The 25,170-nt window shown below is 48.7% G+C and overlaps 1 protein-coding gene across 4 annotated transcripts in view; it reads left to right on the top strand.

The window, feature by feature from the left end:
• The first annotated feature begins 15,069 nt into the window (after positions 1–15,069).
• Positions 15,070–25,170, top strand: part of UTRN (utrophin) — an 897,027-nt gene continuing 886,926 nt past the window's right edge. For 3 of the 4 annotated variants that reach the window (XM_073557629.1, XM_073557628.1, XM_073557625.1), the window contains exon 1: positions 15,071–15,512. The gene's annotated coding sequence lies outside the window, so the exon portion shown is untranslated. Of the gene's footprint in view, positions 15,513–25,170 lie in introns of all 4 variants that reach the window. The other variant, XM_073557627.1, reaches the window with a different exon arrangement.

The raw sequence follows: 25,170 nt of genomic DNA, 5'->3' as shown, positions 1-25,170 counted from the left end.
ACCCTATGGTATGAAATTTGGAAATATAATATAATATTATATTGTAATATAATATATAGTAATATATAACATAAATATACAATATAATATATAAATATAATATATTACAAAGTATAATAATACTTATAATATAAAGTAAAATGAACATCAAAATTATGATAGTATTTAATTATTTCAAAAAGCTGACTGTAAGTGTTGTCGAAAAATTGAAAGGCAGGTAACTTACATTGAAAAGCTGAAGTAACTTACGTTACAAAGCAGATGGTAACTTACGTTACAATAAGTTTACTTCATACAGAAACTGTGAAACTTTTAGCAACAACATGAAACTTAGTGAATAGTTAATACATTATGCAAGTTACAACTTAATTTATGCTTAGTTCTCAATCCTGCAAAAACGGTTTATCTTTTTGGTAACTTACGTTACTGAGAAAATGTCTACAGTGGATATGTGCAAAATTTCTGGTAATCAATAATCTTACAGAACCAAAGATATTATAGTATTTTGGTTTCCTAACAGTACATCTTTTATATTTACTAAACTTAAGTTCTGCATGTTGCTAGTTAATAGCAATCCACTTATCAATATAGTCTTTTACTGTATGATTCCAGTAAGAACAGTAGGTGTTCACATGCAACCCTCTGACATCTTGGAAATATATGGAATTTGAAAGAAACAGTGTTGCCACCTTATGCCCTGTGTAATGAAGTACCAACTTACAAAAAATTAACTATTTCCAAAATATTTGAAAATTTTGAAAATATTTCTCCTCAGCATGGAACTGCCCAGCTAGGGGCAACTGCAATGAAGAACCACGGTGAAGTCTGTGCCGCCCCCAAGATGTACGATATCAGCGGTGAAATCACTGGAGGGAGGGAAGATGGTGTGGGCAGCGGGCCGTATCAGGATCCTCACCGCTGGTGTACCCGGTGCAAAGGCAAAAGAGCAGCAATACCCCCTGTCTGGCAAGGGGCAACCCCCAGGAAGGCCCACGAAGATGCTCAGCGGTAATTCTCCACACCGCTCACAGAATGGCCACAGTCAGCGGTGACGTCACTGGGAGGAGGAAAGATGAAGGCGGAGAGCTGCAGGCCACAACAGGAACTTCACTGCTGGTGTGCCCAGTGTTAGCACGTCAGAAGAGGGCGAAAACCCCATGGTTGGCAAGGGGCAACACCAAAGAGGGTCTGTGATGGTGGTCCAAGGAAAAAACAAGCAATGGATGAACTCACTATTTGCAGGGATCAGCGGCATCACTATGGCAAACAATGTCCAGCTGCAAGTCCTATGCGGTCATGTCCTCAGGCGAGAGGAAAATTCCAGGCAACAAGAAAAAAAAAACAGATGGAAAAGTCTCTCACAGTAACAGGGATTTTAAAAATAAAAATAAAAATGCCCCCAGAAAAGCTGTACAATTTATTGACACAGATATAATTTCCTCATAGCTGTAAGGTAAAATAGGTCATCAAAAAAAAAAGCGCAAATAGCAAAAATTGACTGAAAAATTTCAGAAAGTCACACAAAAGTATTTAATAATTAATAAAAAAAAAGTTTTGAAAAGAAAAATTGTATTCACGGAGTTTATTTTACCTCAGACAATCAGTCTCTCACAGGGACAAGCCGTTGAATGACGCCATTTTAACAGTCTGTCATCTTTAACCCCTTAACTCCCAAGGGTGGTTTGCACGTTAATGACCAGGCCAATTTTTACAATTCTGACCACTGTCCCTTTATGAGGTAATAACTCTGGAACGCTTCCATGGATCCCGGTGATTGTTTTCTCATGACATATTGTACTTCATGATAGTGGTAAAATTTCATTCATATAATTTGCATTTATTTGTGAAAAAAACGGAAATTTGGCAAAAATGTTGAAAATTTCGCAATTTTCCAACTTTGAATTTTTATGCCCTTAAATCACAGAGATATGGCACACAAAAAACTTAAAAAGTAACATTTCCCACATGTTTACTATACATCAGTACAATTTGGGAACCAAAATTTTTTTTGTTAGGAAGTTATAAGGGTTAAAAGTTGACCAGTAATTTCTCATTTTTGCAACACCATTTTATTTTTAGGGACCACGTCACATTTGATGTCACTTTGAGGGGTCGATATGATAGAAAATACCCAAAAGTGACACCATTCTAAAAACTGAACCCCTCAAGGTGCTCAAAACCAGATTCAAGAAGTTTATTAACCCTTCAGGTGCTTCACAGGTATTTTTTGAATGTTTAAACAAATGAACATTTAACTTTTTTCACAAAAAAAATTACTTCAGGTTCAATTTTTTTTATTTTACCAAGGGTAACAGGAGAAATTAGACTGGAAAACTTATTGTGCAATTTGTGCTGAGTACGCCGATACCTGATATATGGGGGGGGAACCACTGTTTGGGCGCATGGCAGAGCTCGGAAGGGAAGCAGCGCCATTTGACTTTTCTGGTTGGAATTGAGATTGGACGCCATGTCGCATTTGGAAAGCCCCTGATGTACCTAAACAGTGGAAACCCCCCAATTCTAACTCCAACCCTAACCCCAACACACCCCTAACCCTAGCCCTAATGGGAAAATGGAAATAAATACATTTTTTATTTTATTATTTTTCCCTAAATAAAGGGGTGATAAAGGAGGGTTTGATTTACTATTTATGGCGGTTTTTATTTTTGGCGGCAGTCATACGCTAAAAGACGCTTTTTATTGTAAAAATAGTTTATGCTCCACCAAATTTTGAGAGCTATAATTTTTCCATATTTTGACCCACTGAGTCATGTGAGGTCTTATTTCTTGCGGGACGAGTTGACGTTTTTATTAGTACCATTTTCGGGCATGTGACATTTTTTGATCGCTTTTTATTCCGATTTTTGGGACGCAGAATGAACAAAAACCAGCGTTTTCATGAATTTCCTTTGGGGGGTGCGTTTACACCGTTCCGCGTGCGGTAAAATTGATAAAGCGGTTTTATTCTTCGGGTCAGTACGGTTACAGCGATACCTCATTTATGTCTTTTTTTATGTTTTGGCGCTTTTATGCAATGAAAACAATTTTATATAAAAAATAATTATTTTTGCATCGATTTAATTTTGCGAGCTATAACTCTTTTATTTTTTCGCTGATGATGCTGTGTGGCAGCTCGTTGTTTGCGGGACAAGATGACATTTTCAGCGGTACCATGGTTATTTATATCCGTCTTTTTGATTGCGCGTTATTCCACTTTTTGTTCGGCGGTATGATGATAAAGCTTTATTTTTTGCTTCGTTTTTTATTTTTCAAGGGGTTCAATAAAGGGGTTAACTAGTGAGACAGTTTTATAGGGTGGGTCATTACGGACGCGGCGATACCAAATATGTGTACTTTTATTGTTTCTTTTATTTTCAAAAAATGAATTTATTAGGGAAATTTTTTTACATTTATTTAGCAATTTTTTATAAATTATTTTTAAACTTTTTTTTAACTTTATTACATTGTCCCAGGGGGACATCACTGTCATGTGACAGATCGCTTGCACAACCTTTAGCCAAAATAACTGCGACCAACCGCTTCCGGTAACCATCAATGAGTTTCTTACAATGCTCTGCTGGAATTTTAGACCATTCTTCTTTGGCAAACTGCTCCAGGTATTCTCCTCCTGATATTAGAAGGGTGCCTTCTCCAAACTGCCATTTTTAGATCTCTCCACAGGTGTTCTATGGGATTCAGGTCTGAACTCATTGTTGGCCTCCTTAGAAGTCTCCAGTGCTTTCTCTCAAACCATTTTCTAGTGCTTTTTGAATTGTGTTTTGGGTCATTGTCCTGCTGGAAGACCCATGACCTCTGAGGGAGACCCAGCTTTCTCACACTGGGCCCTACATCATTATGCTGCAAAATTTGTTGGTAGTCTTCAGACTTCATAATGCCATGCACACGGTCAAGCAGTCCAGTGCCAGAGGCAGCAAAGCAACCCCAAAACATCAGGGAACCTCCGCCATGTTTGACTGTAGGGACCGTGTTCTTTTCTTTGAATGCCTCTTTTTTTCTCCTGTAAACTCTAGGTTGATGCCTTTGCCCAAAAAGCTCTACTTTTGTCTCATCTGACCAGAGAACATTCTTCCAAAACGTTTTAGGCTTCTTCAGGTAAGTTTTGGCAAACTCCAGCCTGGCTTTTTTATGTCTCGGGGTGAGAAGTGGGGTCTTCCTGGGTCTCCTACCATACAGTCCCTATTCATTCAGACGCCGACGGATAGTACGGGTTGACACTGTTGTATCCTCAGACTGCAGGGCAGCTTGAACTTGTTTGGATGTTAGTCGAGGTTCTTTATCCAACATCCGCACAATGTTGCATTGAAATCTCTTGTCAATTTTTCTTTTCCGTCCACATCTAGGGAGGTTAGCTACAGTGCCATGGGCTTTAAACTTCTTGATGACACTGCGCACGGTAGACACAAGAACATTCAGGTCTTTGGAGATGGACTTGTAGCCTTGAGATTGCTCATGCTTCCTCACAATTTGGTTTCTCAAGTCCTCAGACAGTTCTTTGGTCTTCTTTCTTTTCTCCATGCTCAATGTGGTACACACAAGGACACAGGACAGAGGTTGAGTCAACTTTAATCCATTTCAACTGGCTGCAAGTGTGATTTAGTTATTGCCAACACCTGTTAGGTGCCACATGTAAGTTACAGGTGCTGTTAATTACACAAATTAGAGAAGCATCACATGATTTTGTGTTTTGTGTTTTTTCATTTAAGACAAATTAAATGAAGATAATAATAACAAAGAATTTGTGTTTTCAATAATTTTCAGGAAGAAACTGAGTATTATCTGACAAAATTACAGGGGTGTCAATACTTTTGGCCTCAACTGTAATGTAACCCCCATAGAATATAATGCAGCCCCCCTCTTATAGTATAATGCAGCCACCCCTTAGAGCATAATGCAGCTACCCCACAGAGTATAATGCAGCCACTCCACAGAATATAATGTAACCTCCCATAGAATATAATGCAGCCCCCCTCATATAGTATAATGCAGCCCCTCATAGAGTATATTGCAGCCCCCGTAGGATATAATGCAGCCCCTTATATAGTATAATGTAGCCCCTCCATAGAATACAATTTAGCCCTCCTCATATAGTGTAATGCAGCCCCCATAGAATATAATGTAGCCCCCTCATAAAATATAATGAAGCCCCCATACAATATAATCTAGCCCCCCACAGAATATAATGCAGCCCCCCATAGAATACAATGTAGCCTCCTCATATAGTATAATGTAGCCCCCTCATAGGGTATGATGCAATCACCGCCCATAGAATATAATATAATACAGCCCCCATAGAATATAATGTAGCCCCAAATAAAATATAATACAGCCCACCTCACCATAGAATATAATGTAGCCCCCCCATATTATATAACACAGCCTCCCACATAGAATATAATGTAAAATGTACCCCCCATGGAACATAACACAGCCGCATAGTATATAGCCCAGCACCACATGGTATAGAGCCCAGCACCACACGGTATATAGCCCAGCACCACACGGTATATAGCCCAGCACCACACGGTATATATAGCCCGGCACCACACAGTATATACAGCCTAGCCACACATGGTATATATAGCCCAGCCACACACGGTATAGCCCAGCCACACATGGTATATATAGCCCAGACACACACGGTATGTATAGCCCAGACACACACGGTATATATAGCCCAGACACACACAGTATATAAAGCCCAGGCACACACGGTATATATAGCACAGACACACACGGTATAAATAGCCCAGCCACACATGGTATATAGCCCAGCACCACATGGTATATAGCCCAGCACCACATGGTATATATAGCCCAGCAATACATGGTATATATAGCACAGCCACACATGGTATATAGCCCAGCACCACATGGTATATAGCCCAGTCAAACATGGAATATATAGCCCAGCCACACATGGTATATAAAGCCAAGCCACACATGGTATATATAGCCCAGCCACACATGGTATATAGCCAAGCCACACATGGTATATATAGCCCAGCCACACATAGCATATAACCCCCCGAGAATGGCCCCACAGTCCAGCACACGCAACAATATGTTAAAAATAACACTATCCTCACCTTCTCCTCTTGCCCGCGCTGTTCCCGGCACCCCTCTTTTGCTCTACCTGGCACACAGTGAGAGCGCGATGACGTCATTGCGCACCTGCTGTGTGTCAGAGGCAGAGCGGGGAATGATGGGAGAGGGAGCGTCAGCTGACGCTCTCTCCTCCATCATTGCTGTGAACTGTACCGGCGTCTTTGACTCCGGTATAGTTCAATGCAGTGGCGGGGGGAGTCAGCACTGGGGGCAGGCAGGCCCACCTGCCTCACAGGGGCCCCATAACGGCGGCATGCTCTCCCTACCATCTTCCTCACGTGTGAGTCATCACTTGGACTTGGGGAACAGGATGCCGGCCTCTCACAAACGACCTCTGTGAGGAATTCTATCCGTCGTGCAGGCACCTCCTGTTGCTGTCGCTGCTGCTGTTGGAGCTGCTGCACCAACAATTTATTTGTTTCCTGTTGTGCCAGCTGCTGCTGCTGTTGTACATGCTGCTTCTGTTGATGTTGCTGCTGTTGGACCTGGACCAGGTGCTTGATAAGCTCCTCCATGTTGTCTGTTGTCTCTACCTGTGTTCCTGAAGTCACTTTTCACCCAAGGCATGCAGTATCTGTGTGGCAGTTACACTGCCCCTTGGGATTCATGCCCATGCTTCTAGCACCAATTGTAGGGGTTTTACCTACTCAGTTGCGGTTGAGATGGGCACCGGAAGTAATTTCAGTTAAAATGTCCAATCATGTTTATTAAACTTCAGAAACTGCACTGTTTAAGCAAACAAAACAAGACAGCCTTTTCTGGCACAGAGTGAAAATGAAACAGAAAATAAACAGTCCATATAGTCGTGCGGGTCCGCCCGCTCAGGTAAGTGTCCTTTAACAAACACACTGAAGGTCGCCACAACTACACTGAATGAGACACTTGGTCTCCATTTTATCTGCCAAACCATGCCCCTGGGGTGGGGATATGTGAGCAGCCACTCCCACCCATCTTTTTGACTGCTCATAAAACTCGACTCTAATACGGCCTACTAACTCTCTCTGCACTTTAGGTGCTGTAGTATGTTTTCCTGGGCTTACATCACTGAAGCTACCAACCTCGATGATACATACAGTATCTCCCCTCAAGGATGTGTCCAGTAGCCATCTTACACCAGCTTATCCTATCAGCCTGTCCATGAAAAATGGACAGCACATGGTTGGCATCCAAGTGCTAGCTGACTTTTTTACAGATCCATATACTTGCATTGGCGATTTTGATCTTAATCTGGCATCAATATTGGATGTGTCTTCACAATATTACAATAAAGAATATTCCCTAAAATCTGGACATTTAACTACAACTGTATACCACAAAGAGTGCGTGTGTCACATAAAAATTTTTTTGGCATGTTTTACTGGTCAAATTTTACAAACCTTAAACACTACACTTATATACAGCGGGTGAAATAAGTATTGAACATGTCACCAATTTTCTACGTAAATATATTTCTAAAGGTGCTATTGACATGAAATTCTCACTAGATGTCGGTAACAACACATCCAATCTACACAGGCAAAGAAATCAAGCCATAGATGTACACAAATTAAATTATGTGTAATAATGAGAAATGAGACAGGAAAAAGTATTGAAAACATGAAGAAAGAGAGGTACAAAAATCCATGGAAACTCATGACACCACCTGAAATCTATCAGTAATTAGAAAGAAATCCTGCCACTTAATGAAAAATATCAGCTGGTTCAACTGATAGCCTATAAAAAGGTGTTCCATTACCAAGATGTCTTATTTCACCCGCTGTAGGTGCTGACTTTTGGGTCCTGCACCTACCAAGTCTTTCTTTTTTTGTCAACTTTTTAAGATTAAGTTAAGTTAGTGACAGATCAGATGAAAGGCAGAATAGGGCAGTGGGTTGAATAGTACAGAAGAGCACAGGACTCTTGGGGAATAGCATGCGGACCGTCGCCACTACTTTCAGCGGTCCCTCCCAGGATACCTGGGGTCAACGCCCAATATAGGTATGGAAGCAAGTGCCTTTTCCAGCTCCCAGGAAGGGGAGCCGGAAGGGAAGTTGAATCAGAAAAGTGGCCCAGTAAGCAACTGTGGAGCCGGAAAGATCGTCTCAGGGCCCAGAGGAATAGAAGGAAGAGCTCAGGTTGGAGAAACCGGCAAAGTGGCATGTGAGGTACTGTAACTGCCATGGAATATATGATTTTGAACTGTAAAAAATGAATACAGTGTCTGTTGTTGAATGTGTGGTGGCATCCGGATCTGGGATCGTAGAACCAGTGGAATCTCCGAGCGCAAAAGTGAGTGTTACACACTACACCCAAACCACAAGACAGACAGGAGACTTTTTTCTTGTGGGGTGCCAGGTGGTGAGAGAACAGTTGTCCCTCACCCCTGACTACCGCCCTGTTCCCTTCACATGCTATTAACAAGAAATTCTCACTAGATGTCGGTAACAACCAATCCAATCCACATAGACAAAGAAATCAAACCATAGATGTCCATAAATTAAGTTACTGTATGTGTAATAATGAGAAATGACACAGGAAAAAGTATTGAACACATGAAGAAAGAGAGGTGCAAAAAGCCATGGAAAGTCAAGACACCTGCTGAATTCTATCAGTAATTATAAAGCAATCCTGTCACTTAGTGAAAAATATCAGCTGGTTCAACTGATGGCCTACAAAAAGGTATCCCATTATGAAGATGTCTTATTTCACCCGCTGTAAGTGATGACTTTTTGGTCCTGCACCTACCAAGTCTTTCTTATTTTGTCATTTTTCAGGAACAGATTGAATTTTGTTGAAGAAAAAACAAAACATTTAACTGTGTATATTTGTTTTTGCACACCTGTTATACTAGTGTAATTTGACAACCATACAGGACACACTTATTCAGCCTCCAACAATCGTATTCATCACTTGGCTCAGTCATAGCAATATAATGTTACCTCTTGTCAAGGAGTCCATGATTGATATCCGGGAGGGTACGTCATAAACAGAGGGAAGAGACAAAGCCATAGTCAGGTAATGATCCAAGGTCAAAATACCAGGAGGATAGCAGATCAGAGTAAAGGGATTAAAAATCTAAACCCACATGCAATAAATCGCAATGAAAATATTGTATGTACCCCCAAAAGAGCCAACAGCTCCACTGACCCAAAAAATCTATTTTTATTTTGAATTTTTACATTTTAAATTGTGACTATTCTTACTATCTTATGGGTCTTTGAGGAGCCATAACTTCTTGTTCCACTGACGGCATTCCAAGGAATGTAAGTGCATGCATTTCTTTATGTGGCAGTCATATTTAAAGAGAATATGACAGCTGATACATGCTGGTTGATCCACGGGCAGCATGCATCAGGCACTGGCTATAGGATCTCAGCCAAGTATGTTTGACTCTGAAATGCTGCAATGTTACAGATAAAAACATACTTTAATAAAAGTCGACTAAACTAATTGGACAGGCTGGTGCCCGGCGGCTTCTCCCTGCCCGCAGCCCTGGATTGACAGATCTCAGGCTATATGGGCGCATAATTAGGACAATCCAGGGCAGCGGGCGGATAGAAGTTGCATGGAACCCGCCTGACTAGTCTACAGTGCAGTGTCAATCGCGGCTTGAAAAGTATGAGTTTGTCTGTGATGCTGCATCATTTCAGAGTCAATCATACCTGGCTGAGATCATACAGTCAGTGCCTGATGCATGCTGCCTGCAGATCGAGCAGCATGTATCAACAGTCAGGTTCTCTTTAAATATGAGCGCCTGGTGAATCAGGAGCGCTCTGGGTCCCGGCAAGCTTTAAGCAAGAGACAGAGGAATGGTGCACTCCTAAAGAATGAACACAAGACAATGCATTTAGAGGGAACCTGCCACCAGAAAAAACGCTATTAACCTGCAGATATGGGGTTAATCTACAGGCTAATAGCGTTACTAACCTACCCGGTGCCCGCACTTAGCCAAACGCTGCGAGGAGAAAATGAACTTCCCCCCAGATTTCGAGTTTCAGTCAGGTGCGGGCTATGTCACCGCTCTGAGTATACAGCCAGCCCCAGTGTAGAGCCAGTGTCAGTCAGGAGGCTGGAGTCAGTGCGGATTGTGTTACCGCTCTGAGTATACAGCCGGCCCCAAAGCAGAGCCAGTGTCAGTCAGGGGGGCAGAGTCGGTGCAGGTTGTGTCACCGCTCTGAGTAAACAGCCGGCCCCAGTGTAGAGCCAGTGTCAGTCAGGAGGCTGGAGTCGGTGCGGGTTGTGTCACCGCTGAGTATACAGCCCACCCCAATGCAGCGCCAGTGTCAATCAGGGGGGCAGAGTCAGTGCAGATTGTGTCACTGCTCTGAGTATTCAGCCGGTCCCAATACAGAGCCATGTCAGTCAGGAGGCCGGAGCCAGGGCGGGTTGTGTCACCTCTCTGAGTATACAGCCGGCCCCAGTGTAAAACCAGTGTCAGTCAGGAGGCTGGAGTCTGTGCGAATTGTGTCACCGCTCTGAGTATGTGGTAGGGGGCCGGATTGGGGGGTGGTCCACTGCTTACCATGACCGGACGCGGCAAAGACGAGTCGGAGGCAGAATTCAGTTGTAACAGATCCATGTTTATTTGCCGTCCTCCTGACGACCTTAGCCATGCGCCGCAGTTCCTTTACTGCTCCCCGTTTCCAGGCCCGGGTACCTTTCACCTCTCCTTTAGGCGTGATGACGTCCCTCGCGGATCTTTCGCTGGGGCTGTCCTAGACCAATCTACCGCCAGCGCTTCACCTGCCCGAGGTCGTCGTCCAGTTGGTACTCCCGGGGCCTCGTCTGTCCTGCGGTATGTCGTGTCAGGGCCACCCCCCGACTGTCTTCTCTTGTCAGTACCCTGGTTGAGCTCTTCACCGTTCTCCGTCCTCTGTCCTGAGTCCTCCTCTGTTGAGATCCTCCCGGACTAGCCTAGCCTCTGGAACCCCAACCAGTCCTATTTATCCCCTCTCTCACTGGGAATTTCCCTCCTGGGTTTCTATCTCCCCGTCCCCCATGACTAAGCAGTTTCTATAGCTGTAAGCTGATGTTAAGTCCTGAACTACACTCCCTCCTGCCATCTTGTGCTCAAATTTCGGTACTGCACTCCCTTTTCTGTCTCTCCCTGCTGTTACCTTTCTGTCATTGCCAATCTTCGTCTGTAGTTCACAAATCGTCGCCTCCTACTTCCAGTTAAGTCTGTCCGTCAAGTCACCTTCCCCACAAGAATACAGCCGGCCCCAATGCAGAGCCAGTGTCAGACAGGGGGGCAGATTTTGTGCACGTTGTATCACGGCTATGAGTATGCAGCCGGCCCCAGTGTAGAGCCAGTGTCAGTCAGGAGGCTGAAGTCGGTGCGGGTTGTGTCACCGCTCTGAGTATACAGCTAACCCCAATGCAGCACCAGTGTCAATCAGGGGGGCAGAGTCAGTGCAGATTGTGTCACCACTCTGAGTATACAGCCGGTCCCAATACAGAGCCATGTCAGTCAGGAGGCCGGAGCCAGGGCGGGTTGTGTCACCTCTCTGAGTATACAGCCGGCCCCAGTGTAAAACCAGTGTCAGTCAGGAGGCTGGAGTCTGTGCGAATTGTGTCACCGCTCTGAGTATGTGGTAGGGGGCCGGATTGGGGGGTGGTCCACTGCTTACCATGACCGGACGCGGCAAAGACGAGTCGGAGGCAGAATTCAGTTGTAACAGATCCATGTTTATTTGCCGTCCTCCTGACGACCTTAGCCATGCGCCGCAGTTCCTTTACTGCTCCCCGTTTCCAGGCCCGGGTACCTTTCACCTCTCCTTTAGGCGTGATGACGTCCCTCGCGGATCTTTCGCTGGGGCTGTCCTAGACCAATCTACCGCCAGCGCTTCACCTGCCCGAGGTCGTCGTCCAGTTGGTACTCCCGGGGCCTCGTCTGTCCTGCGGTATGTCGTGTCAGGGCCACCCCCCGACTGTCTTCTCTTGTCAGTACCCTGGTTGAGCTCTTCACCGTTCTCCGTCCTCTGTCCTGAGTCCTCCTCTGTTGAGATCCTCCCGGACTAGCCTAGCCTCTGGAACCCCAACCAGTCCTATTTATCCCCTCTCTCACTGGGAATTTCCCTCCTGGGTTTCTATCTCCCCGTCCCCCATGACTAAGCAGTTTCTATAGCTGTAAGCTGATGTTAAGTCCTGAACTACACTCCCTCCTGCCATCTTGTGCTCAAATTTCGGTACTGCACTCCCTTTTCTGTCTCTCCCTGCTGTTACCTTTCTGTCATTGCCAATCTTCGTCTGTAGTTCACAAATCGTCGCCTCCTACTTCCAGTTAAGTCTGTCCGTCAAGTCACCTTCCCCACAAGAATACAGACGGCCCCAATGCAGAGCCAGTGTCAGACAGGGGGGCAGATTTTGTGCACGTTGTATCACGGCTATGAGTATACAGCCGGCCCCAGTGTAGAGCCAGTGTCAGTCAGGAGGCTGAAGTCGGTGCGGGTTGTGTCACCGCTCTGAGTATACAGCCAACCCCAATGCAGCACCAGTGTCAATCAGGGGGGCAGAGTCAGTGCAGATTGCGTCACCACTCTGAGTATACAGCAGGTCCCAATACTGAGCCAGTGTCAGTCAGGAGGCCGGAGCCGGTGCGGGTTGTGTCACCGCTCTGAGTATACAGCCGACCCCAATGCAGCGCAAGTGTCAGTCAGGAGGCCGGAGCCGGTGCGGGTTGTGTCACCGCTCTGAGTATACAGCCGGTCCCAATACAGAGCCAGTGTCAATCAGGAGGCCGGAGCCGGTGCGGTTTGTGTCACCGCTCTGAGTATACAGCCGGCGCCAATGCAGAGCCAGTGTCAATCAGGAGGCCGGAGCCGCTGCGGGTTGTGTCACCGCTCTGAGTATACAGCCGGTCCCAATACAGAGCCAGTGTCAGTCAGGAGGCCGGAGCCGCTGCGGGTTGTGTCACCGCTCTGAGTATACAGCCGGCGCCAATGCAGAGCCAGTGTCAGTCAGGAGGCCGGAGCCGCTGCGGGTTGTGTCACCGCTCTGAGTATACAGCCGGTCCCAATACAGAGCCAGTGTCAGTCAGGAGGCCGGAGCCGCTGCGGGTTGTGTCACCGCTCTGAGTATACAGCCGGCGCCAATGCAGAGCCAGTGTCAGTCAGGAGGCCGGAGCCGCTGCGGGTTGTGTCACCGCTCTGAGTATACAGCCGGCGCCAATGCAGAGCCAGTGTCAGTCAGGAGGCCAGAGCTGCTGCGGGTTGTGTCACTGCTCTGAGTATACAGCCGGCGCCAATGCAGAGCCAGTGTCAGTCAGGAGGCCAGAGCCGCTGCGGGTTGTGTCACCGCTCTGAGTATACAGCCAGCGCCAATGCAGAGCCAGTGTCAGTCAGGAGACTGGAGCCGCTGTGGGTTGTGTCACCGCTCTGAGTATACAGCCGGTCCCGATACAGAGCCAGTGTCAGTCAGGAGGCCGGAGCCGCTGCGGGTTGTGTCACCGCTCTGAGTATACAGCCGGCGCCAATGCAGAGCCAGTGTCAGTCAGGAGGCCAGAGCTGCTGCGGGTTGTGTCACCGCTCTGAGTATACAGCCGGCGCCAATGCAGAGCCAGTGTCAGTCAGGAGGCCAGAGCTGCTGCGAGTTGTGTCACCGCTCTGAGTATACAGCCGGCGCCAATGCAGAGCCAGTGTCACTCAGGAGGCCGGAGCCGCTGCGGGTTGTGTCACCGCTCTGAGTATACAGCCGGCGCCAATGCAGAGCCCGTGTCAGTCAGGAGACTGGAGCCGCTGCGGGTTGTGTCACCGCTCTGAGTATACAGCCGGTCCTGATACAGAGCCAGTGTCAGTCAGAAGGCCGGAGCAGCTGCGGGTTGTGTCACCACTCTGAGTATACAGCCGGCGCCAATGCAGAGCCAGTGTCACTCAGGGTAGGGGCACGGTTACAGTGGCCGCTCTGTATACTCACAGCGGTGACTGAACCAGTAGCGCCTCCATGACTGAATCTGGAACGATGCCGAGTGTTAGTAAGGCTACTTTCACACATCAGTTTTTTGCCGTCAGGCAGGATCCGGCTATTTTTAGAAAAAACGGATCCGGCATAAATTTTGGAGAACTGTAGAAACGTATCCGTTTTTTTGCTGGATCCGTCTCTGTTCCTGGCGGCTGGCCAATTGGATCTGAGCATGCGCAGACTTAAAAAAACGGATCCGGTGGCTGGATCCGTCTTTTTCTGGATCCGGCGCATTCCGGCACCCATAGACTTTCATTGTGGCAAAAAGCCGGAAGCGTCGGATCCGGCGCTTCCGGCTTTTTCGCCGGAGACAAAAAACGTTACAGTAGCCGTTTTTTCCAGACACCGGAATGAGACAAGTAGCCGGATCCGGCAAAAAACGGATGAAACGCAATGCCATCCAGCGCGATCCGGCGCTAATGCAAGTCAATGGGGAAAAACTGGATCCGGCATTGCATTTCGCTGGATCCGGTTTTACAAAAAAAAGCCGGATTGCGCCTGACGGCGAAAAACTGATGTGTGAAAGAGGCCTAACATGCCCGGCACCCTCACTTAGCTGAGCAGGTTACTAACACTATTAATCTGCAGGTTAACCCCATATCTGCCAAGTCATAGCGTTTTTTATGGTGACAGGTTCCCTTTAATACTGAATAAATCAAGATTTTTTTTTTATAATTGTGTTTTAAAATTTTCATCACTTATCATTATCATGTAAATGTATCCTTTGATTTCCATACTTCTAGGACTTTTCTTTCTTGGTGTTTCTTTAGTGAGGTCATGGGCGCGTATATACTGTATACACATACTTCATGTGTACCATCCTACAAATGAGTAGTGTAAGCGATTCTCCACCAGGTGGCGCCTGTCGGCCTTCCATCTCACAGTAAACCCTAAAGTAAGAGAGATAGCCGTGTATTCAGTGAGGGCGGGGACGTGATAAACGTATGCCACGTTCTCTCAGTTTTGTGACACCCGACCGCACTGAAATCCAAAGTGAACTACGACTGTGAACCTCGAATACAAGTTAGGAGAGAGATCCCTGAGCAGACGGGACGGCCGTGCGGACCCATGCAACTTCTATAGGAGGGAAAGATCGGTGACAGCGGGTGATCGCCGGATCTGTGAGATCACGATCTTGTGGATTACTGGAGAAAAAGAGAGATAACAAACTCTTATTAAGGAGCATACAGCAGAGGGAGTTGTTAACTCTTTCCTGTAACCGGACAGCTGCAAGTTGTTCCTGCTGTGCCAAGGAAGGGAGGAGCAGCTGTAAAAAGTAGAATTCTCCCAGGAATCTCTCCTACGATCCGGGATGTTGTGATCTCCCTGTAGACCACTTGGCTGGTGGGATCCCAGTGCCTGTGAGTGGATCGGTAGGGTGCTAGCGATCCTTTATGGAGGAGTGACCAGAAGAGCCCCTGTCCTGCCATAGAAGGGAGACTAACCAGGTAAGATGACTGGGCTGAATAATTCATGTGTGCCTGTAACTGGAGAGCACGGAGGTCTCTACATGAGGACGGGATTGGCAGGGTGCTCTGCTGGGACTAATGCTGGGTCCTTACTGCAGGGTCACTAGTAACCTCACTCATGGCTCTTGTCACTCTTTGTGTCGCCGTCCATAGTCCAGAGGGGCCGCATGCCACTGGCACCGAAACGTCCTGCATCTGTTGGGAAGTGACTGGAGTATCTGGGGGTCTGCGCAATGAATGGTCATTGGAAGGGATGAGAACCGCCTAACATTGCACAATATAGGGAGGAAAGTCAGCCGGGTTCGCTGTAGTTTACCAGCAGGTTTTGATTAGTCTTACAATATGACAGATGGAAATAAACAGGAGGGACATGTATCCGTATCGCTGCGTGTAAGGAGGGACACGTATCCGTATCGCTGCGTGTAAGGAGGGACACGTATCCGTATCGCTGCGTGTAAGGAGGGACACGTATCCGTATCGCTGCGTGTAAGGAGGGACACGTATCCGTATCGCTGCGTGTAAGGAGGGACGTGTATCCGTATCGCTGTGTGTAAGGAGGGACATGTATCCGTATCGCTGAGTGTAAGGAGTGACATGTATCCGTATCGCTGCGTGTAAGGAGGGACGTGTATCCGTATCGCTGCGTGTAAGGAGGGACATGTATCCGTATCGCTGCGTGTAAGGAGGGACACATATCCGTATCGCTGCGTGTAAGGAGGGACGTGTATCCGTATCGCTGCGTGTAAGGAGGGACACGTATCCGTATCGCTGCGTGTAAGGAGGGACGTGTATCCGTATCGCTGCGGGTAAGGAGGGACATGTATCCGTATCGCTGAGTGTAAGGAGGGACATGTATCCGTATCGCTGCGTGTAAGGAGGGACATGTATCCGTATCGCTGAGTGTAAGGAGGGACATGTATCCGTATCGCTGAGTGTAAGGAGTGACATGTATCCGTATCGCTGCGTGTAAGGAGGGACGTGTATCCGTATCGCTGCGTGTAAGGAGGGACACATATCCGTATCGCTGTGTGTAAGGAGGGACATGTATCCGTATCGCTGAGTGTAAGGAGTGACATGTATCCGTATCGCTGCGTGTAAGGAGGGACGTGTATCCGTATCGCTGCGTGTAAGGAGGGACATGTATCCGTATCGCTGCGTGTAAGGAGGGACACATATCCGTATCGCTGCGTGTAAGGAGGGACGTGTATCCGTATCGCTGCGTGTAAGGAGGGACACATATCCGTATCGCTGCGTGTAAGGAGGGACGTGTATCCGTATCGCTGCGGGTAAGGAGGGACATGTATCCGTATCGCTGAGTGTAAGGAGGGACATGTATCCGTATCGCTGAGTGTAAGGAGTGACATGTATCCGTATCGCTGCGTGTAAGGAGGGACACGTATCCGTATCGCTGCGTGTAAGGAGGGACACGTATCCGTATCGCTGCGTGTAAGGAGGGACGTGTATCCGTATCGCTGCGTGTAAGGAGGGACACATATCCGTATCGCTGCGTGTAAGGAGTGACATGTATCCGTATCGCTGCATGTAAGGAGGGACGTGTATCCGTATCGCTGAGTGTAAGGAGGGACATGTATCCGTATCGCTGAGTGTAAGGAGGGACATGTATCCGTATCGCTGCGTGTAAGGAGGGACACGTATCCGTATCGCTGCGTGTAAGGAGGGACGTGTATCCGTATCGCTGCGTGTAAGGAGGGACACATATCCGTATCGCTGCGTGTAAGGAGTGACATGTATCCGTATCGCTGCATGTAAGGAGGGACGTGTATCCGTATCGCTGAGTGTAAGGAGGGACATGTATCCGTATCGCTGAGTGTAAGGAGGGACATGTATCCGTATCGCTGCGTGTAAGGAGGGACATGTATCCGTATCGCTGAGTGTAAGGTGGGTCGTGTATCCGTATCGCTGCGTGTAAGGAGGGACATGTATCCGTATCGCTGCGTGTAAGGTGTGACATGTATCCGTATCGCTGCGTGTAAGGAGGGACATGTATCCGTATCGCTGCGTGTAAGGTGTGACATGTATCCGTATCGCAGCGTGTAAGGAGGGACATGTATCCGTATCGCTGCGTGTAAGGAGTGACATGTATCCGTATCGCTGCGTGTAAGGAGGGACGTGTATCCGTATCGCTGCGTGTAAGGAGGGACGTGTATCCGTATCGCTGCGTGTAAGGAGGGACGTGTATCCGTATCGCTGCGTGTAAGGAGGGACATGTATCCGTATCGCTGCGTGTAAGGAGGGACATGTATCCGTATCGCTGCGTGTAAGGAGTGACATGTATCCGTATCGCTGCGTGTAAGGAGGGACGTGTATCCGTATCGCTGCGTGTAAGGAGGGACATGTATCCGTATCGCTGCGTGTAAGGAGGGACATGTATCCGTATCGCTGCGTGTAAGGAGGGACATGTATCCGTATCGCTGCGTGTAAGGAGGGACATGTATCCGTATCGCTGCGTGTAAGGTGTGACATGTATCCGTATCGCTGCGTGTAAGGTTTGACATGTGTCCGTATCGCTGCGTGTAAGGAGGGACATGTATCCGTATCGCTGCGTGTAAGGAGGGACATGTATCCGTATCGCTGCGTGTAAGGAGGGACGTGTATCCGTATCGCTGCGTGTAAGGAGGGACGTGTATCCGTATCGCTGCGTGTAAGGAGGGACATGTATCCGTATCGCTGCGTGTAAGGAGGGACATGTATCCGTATCTCTGCGTGTAAGGAGGGACATGTATCCGTATCGCTGCGTGTTAGGTGTGACATGTATCCGTATCGCTGCGTGTAAGGAGGGACATGTATTCGTATCGCTGCGTGTAAGGAGGGACATGTATCCGTATCGTTGCGTGTAAGGAGGGACATGTATCCGTATCGCTGCGTGTAAGGAGGGACATGTATCCGTATCGCTGCATGTAAGGAGGGATGAGTATCCGTATCGCTGCGTGTAAGGAGTGACATGTATCCGTATCGCTGCGTGTAAGGAGGGACGTGTATCCGTATCGCTGCGTGTATGGAGGGACATGTATCCGTATCGCTGCGTGTAAGGAGGGACGTGTATCCGTATCGCTGCGTGTAAGGAGGGACATGTATCCGTATCGCTGCGTGTAAGGAGGGACGTGTATCCGTATCGCTGCGTGTAAGGAGTGACATGTATCCGTATCGCTGCGTGTAAGGAGGGACATGTATCCGTATCGCTGCGTGTAAGGAGGGACATGTATCCATATCGCTGCGTGTAAGGAGGGACATGTATCCGTATTACTGCGTGTAAGGAGGGACATGTATCCGTATCGCTGCGTGTAAGGAGGGACATGTATCCGTATCGCTGAGTGTAAGGAGTGACATGTATCCGTATCGCTGCGTGTAAGGAGGGACGTGTATCCGTATCGCTGCGTGTAAGGAGGGACACATATCCGTATCGCTGTGTGTAAGGAGGGACATGTATCCGTATCGCTGAGTGTAAGGAGTGACATGTATCCGTATCGCTGCGTGTAAGGAGGGACGTGTATCCGTATCGCTGCGTGTAAGGAGGGACATGTATCCGTATCGCTGCGTGTAAGGAGGGACACATATCCGTATCGCTGCGTGTAAGGAGGGACGTGTATCCGTATCGCTGCGTGTAAGGAGGGACACATATCCGTATCGCTGCGTGTAAGGAGGGACGTGTATCCGTATCGCTGCGGGTAAGGAGGGACATGTATCCGTATCGCTGAGTGTAAGGAGGGACATGTATCCGTATCGCTGAGTGTAAGGAGTGACATGTATCCGTATCGCTGCGTGTAAGGAGGGACACGTATCCGTATCGCTGCGTGTAAGGAGGGACACGTATCCGTATCGCTGCGTGTAAGGAGGGACGTGTATCCGTATCGCTGCGTGTAAGGAGGGACACATATCCGTATCGCTGCGTGTAAGGAGTGACATGTATCCGTATCGCTGCATGTAAGGAGGGACGTGTATCCGTATCGCTGAGTGTAAGGAGGGACATGTATCCGTATCGCTGAGTGTAAGGAGGGACATGTATCCGTATCGCTGCGTGTAAGGAGGGACACGTATCCGTATCGCTGCGTGTAAGGAGGGACGTGTATCCGTATCGCTGCGTGTAAGGAGGGACACATATCCGTATCGCTGCGTGTAAGGAGTGACATGTATCCGTATCGCTGCATGTAAGGAGGGACGTGTATCCGTATCGCTGAGTGTAAGGAGGGACATGTATCCGTATCGCTGAGTGTAAGGAGGGACATGTATCCGTATCGCTGCGTGTAAGGAGGGACATGTATCCGTATCGCTGAGTGTAAGGTGGGTCGTGTATCCGTATCGCTGCGTGTAAGGAGGGACATGTATCCGTATCGCTGCGTGTAAGGTGTGACATGTATCCGTATCGCTGCGTGTAAGGAGGGACATGTATCCGTATCGCTGCGTGTAAGGTGTGACATGTATCCGTATCGCAGCGTGTAAGGAGGGACATGTATCCGTATCGCTGCGTGTAAGGAGTGACATGTATCCGTATCGCTGCGTGTAAGGAGGGACGTGTATCCGTATCGCTGCGTGTAAGGAGGGACGTGTATCCGTATCGCTGCGTGTAAGGAGGGACGTGTATCCGTATCGCTGCGTGTAAGGAGGGACATGTATCCGTATCGCTGCGTGTAAGGAGGGACATGTATCCGTATCGCTGCGTGTAAGGAGTGACATGTATCCGTATCGCTGCGTGTAAGGAGGGACGTGTATCCGTATCGCTGCGTGTAAGGAGGGACATGTATCCGTATCGCTGCGTGTAAGGAGGGACATGTATCCGTATCGCTGCGTGTAAGGAGGGACATGTATCCGTATCGCTGCGTGTAAGGAGGGACATGTATCCGTATCGCTGCGTGTAAGGTGTGACATGTATCCGTATCGCTGCGTGTAAGGTTTGACATGTGTCCGTATCGCTGCGTGTAAGGAGGGACATGTATCCGTATCGCTGCGTGTAAGGAGGGACATGTATCCGTATCGCTGCGTGTAAGGAGGGACGTGTATCCGTATCGCTGCGTGTAAGGAGGGACGTGTATCCGTATCGCTGCGTGTAAGGAGGGACATGTATCCATATCGCTGCGTGTAAGGAGGGACATGTATCCGTATCTCTGCGTGTAAGGAGGGACATGTATCCGTATCGCTGCGTGTTAGGTGTGACATGTATCCGTATCGCTGCGTGTAAGGAGGGACATGTATTCGTATCGCTGCGTGTAAGGAGGGACATGTATCCGTATCGTTGCGTGTAAGGAGGGACATGTATCCGTATCGCTGCGTGTAAGGAGGGACATGTATCCGTATCGCTGCGTGTAAGGAGGGATGAGTATCCGTATCGCTGCGTGTAAGGAGTGACATGTATCCGTATCGCTGCGTGTAAGGAGGGACGTGTATCCGTATCGCTGCGTGTATGGAGGGACATGTATCCGTATCGCTGCGTGTAAGGAGGGACGTGTATCCGTATCGCTGCGTGTAAGGAGGGACATGTATCCGTATCGCTGCGTGTAAGGAGGGACGTGTATCCGTATCGCTGCGTGTAAGGAGTGACATGTATCCGTATCGCTGCGTGTAAGGAGGGACATGTATCCGTATCGCTGCGTGTAAGGAGGGACATGTATCCATATCGCTGCGTGTAAGGAGGGACATGTATCCGTATTACTGCGTGTAAGGAGGGACATGTATCCGTATCGCTGCGTGTAAGGAGGGACATGTATCCGTATCGCTGCGTGTAAGGAGGGACATGTATCCGTATCGCTGCGTGTAAGGTGTGACATGTATCCGTATCGCTGCGTGTAAGGTGGGACATGTGTCCGTATCGCTGCGTGTAAGGAGGGACATGTATCCGTATCGCTGCGTGTAAGGAGGGACGTGTATCCGTATCGCTGCGTGTAAGGAGGGACATGTATCCGTATCGCTGCGTGTAAGGAGGGACATGTATCCGTATCGCTGCGTGTAAGGAGTGACATGTATCCGTATCGCTGCGTGTAAGGTGGGTCATGTATCCGTATCGCTGCGTGTAAGGAGGGACATGTATCCGTATCGCTGCGTGTAAGGAGGGACATGTATCCGTATCGCTGCGTGTAAGGAGGGACGTTTATCCGTATCGCTGCGTGTAAGGAGGGACGTGTATCCGTATCGCTGCGTGTAAGGAGGGACATGTATCCGTATCGCTGCGTGTAAGGAGGGATATGTATCCGTATCGCTGCGTGTAAGGAGGGACATGTATTCGTATCGCTGCGTGTAAGGAGGGACATGTATCCGTATCGCAGCGTGTAAGGTGGGTCATGTATCCGTATCGCTGCGTGTAAGGTGTGACATGTATCCGTATCGCTGCGTGTAAGGAGGGACATGTATCCGTATCGCTGCGTGTAAGGAGGGACCTGTATCCGTATCGCTGCGTGTAAGGAGGGACCTGTATCCGTATCGCTGCGTGTTAGGTGTGACATGTATCCGTATCACTGCGTGTAAGGAGGGACATTTATCCGTATCGCTGCGTGTAAGGAGGGACATGTATCCGTATCGCTGCGTGTATGGTGGGTCATGTATCCGTATCGCTGCGTGTAAGGAGTGACATGTATCCGTTTTGCTGCGTGTAAGGAGGGACATGTATCCGTGTCGCTGCGTGTAAGGAGGGACATGTATCCGTGTCGCTGTGTGTAAGGAGGGACATGTATCCATATTGCTGCGTGTAAGGAGGGACATGTGTCCGTATCGCTGCGTGTAAGGAGTAACATGTATCCGTATTGCTGCGTGTAAGGTGGGTCATGTATCCGTATCGCTGCGTGTAAGGAGTGACATGTATCCGTATCGCTGCATGTAAGGAGGGACATGTATCCGTATCGCTGCGTGTAAGGAGGGACATGTATCCGTATCGCTGCGTGTAAGGAGGGACATGTATCCGTATCGCTGCGTGTAAGGTGTGACATGTATCCGTATCGCTGCGTGTAAGGTTTGACATGTGTCCGTATCGCTGCGTGTAAGGAGGGACATGTATCCGTATCGCTGCGTGTAAGGAGTGACATGTATCCGTATCGCTGCGTGTAAGGAGGGACATGTATCCGTATCGCTGCGTGTAAGGAGGGACATGTATCCGTATCGCTGCGTGTAAGGAGGGACATGTATCCGTATCGCTGCGTGTAAGGTGTGACATGTATCCGTATCGCTGCGTGTAAGGTTTGACATGTGTCCGTATCGCTGCGTGTAAGGAGGGACATGTATCCGTATCGCTGCGTGTAAGGAGGGACATGTATCCGTATCGCTGCGTGTAAGGAGGGACGTGTATCCGTATCGCTGCGTGTAAGGAGGGACGTGTATCCGTATCGCTGCGTGTAAGGAGGGACATGTATCCGTATCGCTGCGTGTAAGGAGGGACATGTATCCGTATCTCTGCGTGTAAGGAGGGACATGTATCCGTATCGCTGCGTGTTAGGTGTGACATGTATCCGTATCGCTGCGTGTAAGGAGGGACATGTATTCGTATCGCTGCGTGTAAGGAGGGACATGTATCCGTATCGTTGCGTGTAAGGAGGGACATGTATCCGTATCGCTGCGTGTAAGGAGGGACATGTATCCGTATCGCTGCGTGTAAGGAGGGATGAGTATCCGTATCGCTGCGTGTAAGGAGTGACATGTATCCGTATCGCTGCGTGTAAGGAGGGACGTGTATCCGTATCGCTGCGTGTATGGAGGGACATGTATCCGTATCGCTGCGTGTAAGGAGGGACGTGTATCCGTATCGCTGCGTGTAAGGAGGGACATGTATCCGTATCGCTGCGTGTAAGGAGGGACGTGTATCCGTATCGCTGCGTGTAAGGAGTGACATGTATCCGTATCGCTGCGTGTAAGGAGGGACATGTATCCGTATCGCTGCGTGTAAGGAGGGACATGTATCCATATCGCTGCGTGTAAGGAGGGACATGTATCCGTATTACTGCGTGTAAGGAGGGACATGTATCCGTATCGCTGCGTGTAAGGAGGGACATGTATCCGTATCGCTGAGTGTAAGGAGTGACATGTATCCGTATCGCTGCGTGTAAGGAGGGACGTGTATCCGTATCGCTGCGTGTAAGGAGGGACACATATCCGTATCGCTGTGTGTAAGGAGGGACATGTATCCGTATCGCTGAGTGTAAGGAGTGACATGTATCCGTATCGCTGCGTGTAAGGAGGGACGTGTATCCGTATCGCTGCGTGTAAGGAGGGACATGTATCCGTATCGCTGCGTGTAAGGAGGGACACATATCCGTATCGCTGCGTGTAAGGAGGGACGTGTATCCGTATCGCTGCGTGTAAGGAGGGACACATATCCGTATCGCTGCGTGTAAGGAGGGACGTGTATCCGTATCGCTGCGGGTAAGGAGGGACATGTATCCGTATCGCTGAGTGTAAGGAGGGACATGTATCCGTATCGCTGAGTGTAAGGAGTGACATGTATCCGTATCGCTGCGTGTAAGGAGGGACACGTATCCGTATCGCTGCGTGTAAGGAGGGACACGTATCCGTATCGCTGCGTGTAAGGAGGGACGTGTATCCGTATCGCTGCGTGTAAGGAGGGACACATATCCGTATCGCTGCGTGTAAGGAGTGACATGTATCCGTATCGCTGCATGTAAGGAGGGACGTGTATCCGTATCGCTGAGTGTAAGGAGGGACATGTATCCGTATCGCTGAGTGTAAGGAGGGACATGTATCCGTATCGCTGCGTGTAAGGAGGGACACGTATCCGTATCGCTGCGTGTAAGGAGGGACGTGTATCCGTATCGCTGCGTGTAAGGAGGGACACATATCCGTATCGCTGCGTGTAAGGAGTGACATGTATCCGTATCGCTGCATGTAAGGAGGGACGTGTATCCGTATCGCTGAGTGTAAGGAGGGACATGTATCCGTATCGCTGAGTGTAAGGAGGGACATGTATCCGTATCGCTGCGTGTAAGGAGGGACATGTATCCGTATCGCTGAGTGTAAGGTGGGTCGTGTATCCGTATCGCTGCGTGTAAGGAGGGACATGTATCCGTATCGCTGCGTGTAAGGTGTGACATGTATCCGTATCGCTGCGTGTAAGGAGGGACATGTATCCGTATCGCTGCGTGTAAGGTGTGACATGTATCCGTATCGCAGCGTGTAAGGAGGGACATGTATCCGTATCGCTGCGTGTAAGGAGTGACATGTATCCGTATCGCTGCGTGTAAGGAGGGACGTGTATCCGTATCGCTGCGTGTAAGGAGGGACGTGTATCCGTATCGCTGCGTGTAAGGAGGGACGTGTATCCGTATCGCTGCGTGTAAGGAGGGACATGTATCCGTATCGCTGCGTGTAAGGAGGGACATGTATCCGTATCGCTGCGTGTAAGGAGTGACATGTATCCGTATCGCTGCGTGTAAGGAGGGACGTGTATCCGTATCGCTGCGTGTAAGGAGGGACATGTATCCGTATCGCTGCGTGTAAGGAGGGACATGTATCCGTATCGCTGCGTGTAAGGAGGGACATGTATCCGTATCGCTGCGTGTAAGGAGGGACATGTATCCGTATCGCTGCGTGTAAGGTGTGACATGTATCCGTATCGCTGCGTGTAAGGTTTGACATGTGTCCGTATCGCTGCGTGTAAGGAGGGACATGTATCCGTATCGCTGCG

This window comes from Dendrobates tinctorius, unplaced genomic scaffold (genome assembly GCF_039654945.1).
Source record: "Dendrobates tinctorius isolate UK_male_01 unplaced genomic scaffold, ASM3965494v1 ptg000250l, whole genome shotgun sequence".
Classification (NCBI taxonomy): Eukaryota; Metazoa; Chordata; class Amphibia; order Anura; family Dendrobatidae; genus Dendrobates; species Dendrobates tinctorius.
Note: the sequence above shows the minus strand (reverse complement) of the source record. Positions and strands in the feature narration are given on the sequence as shown.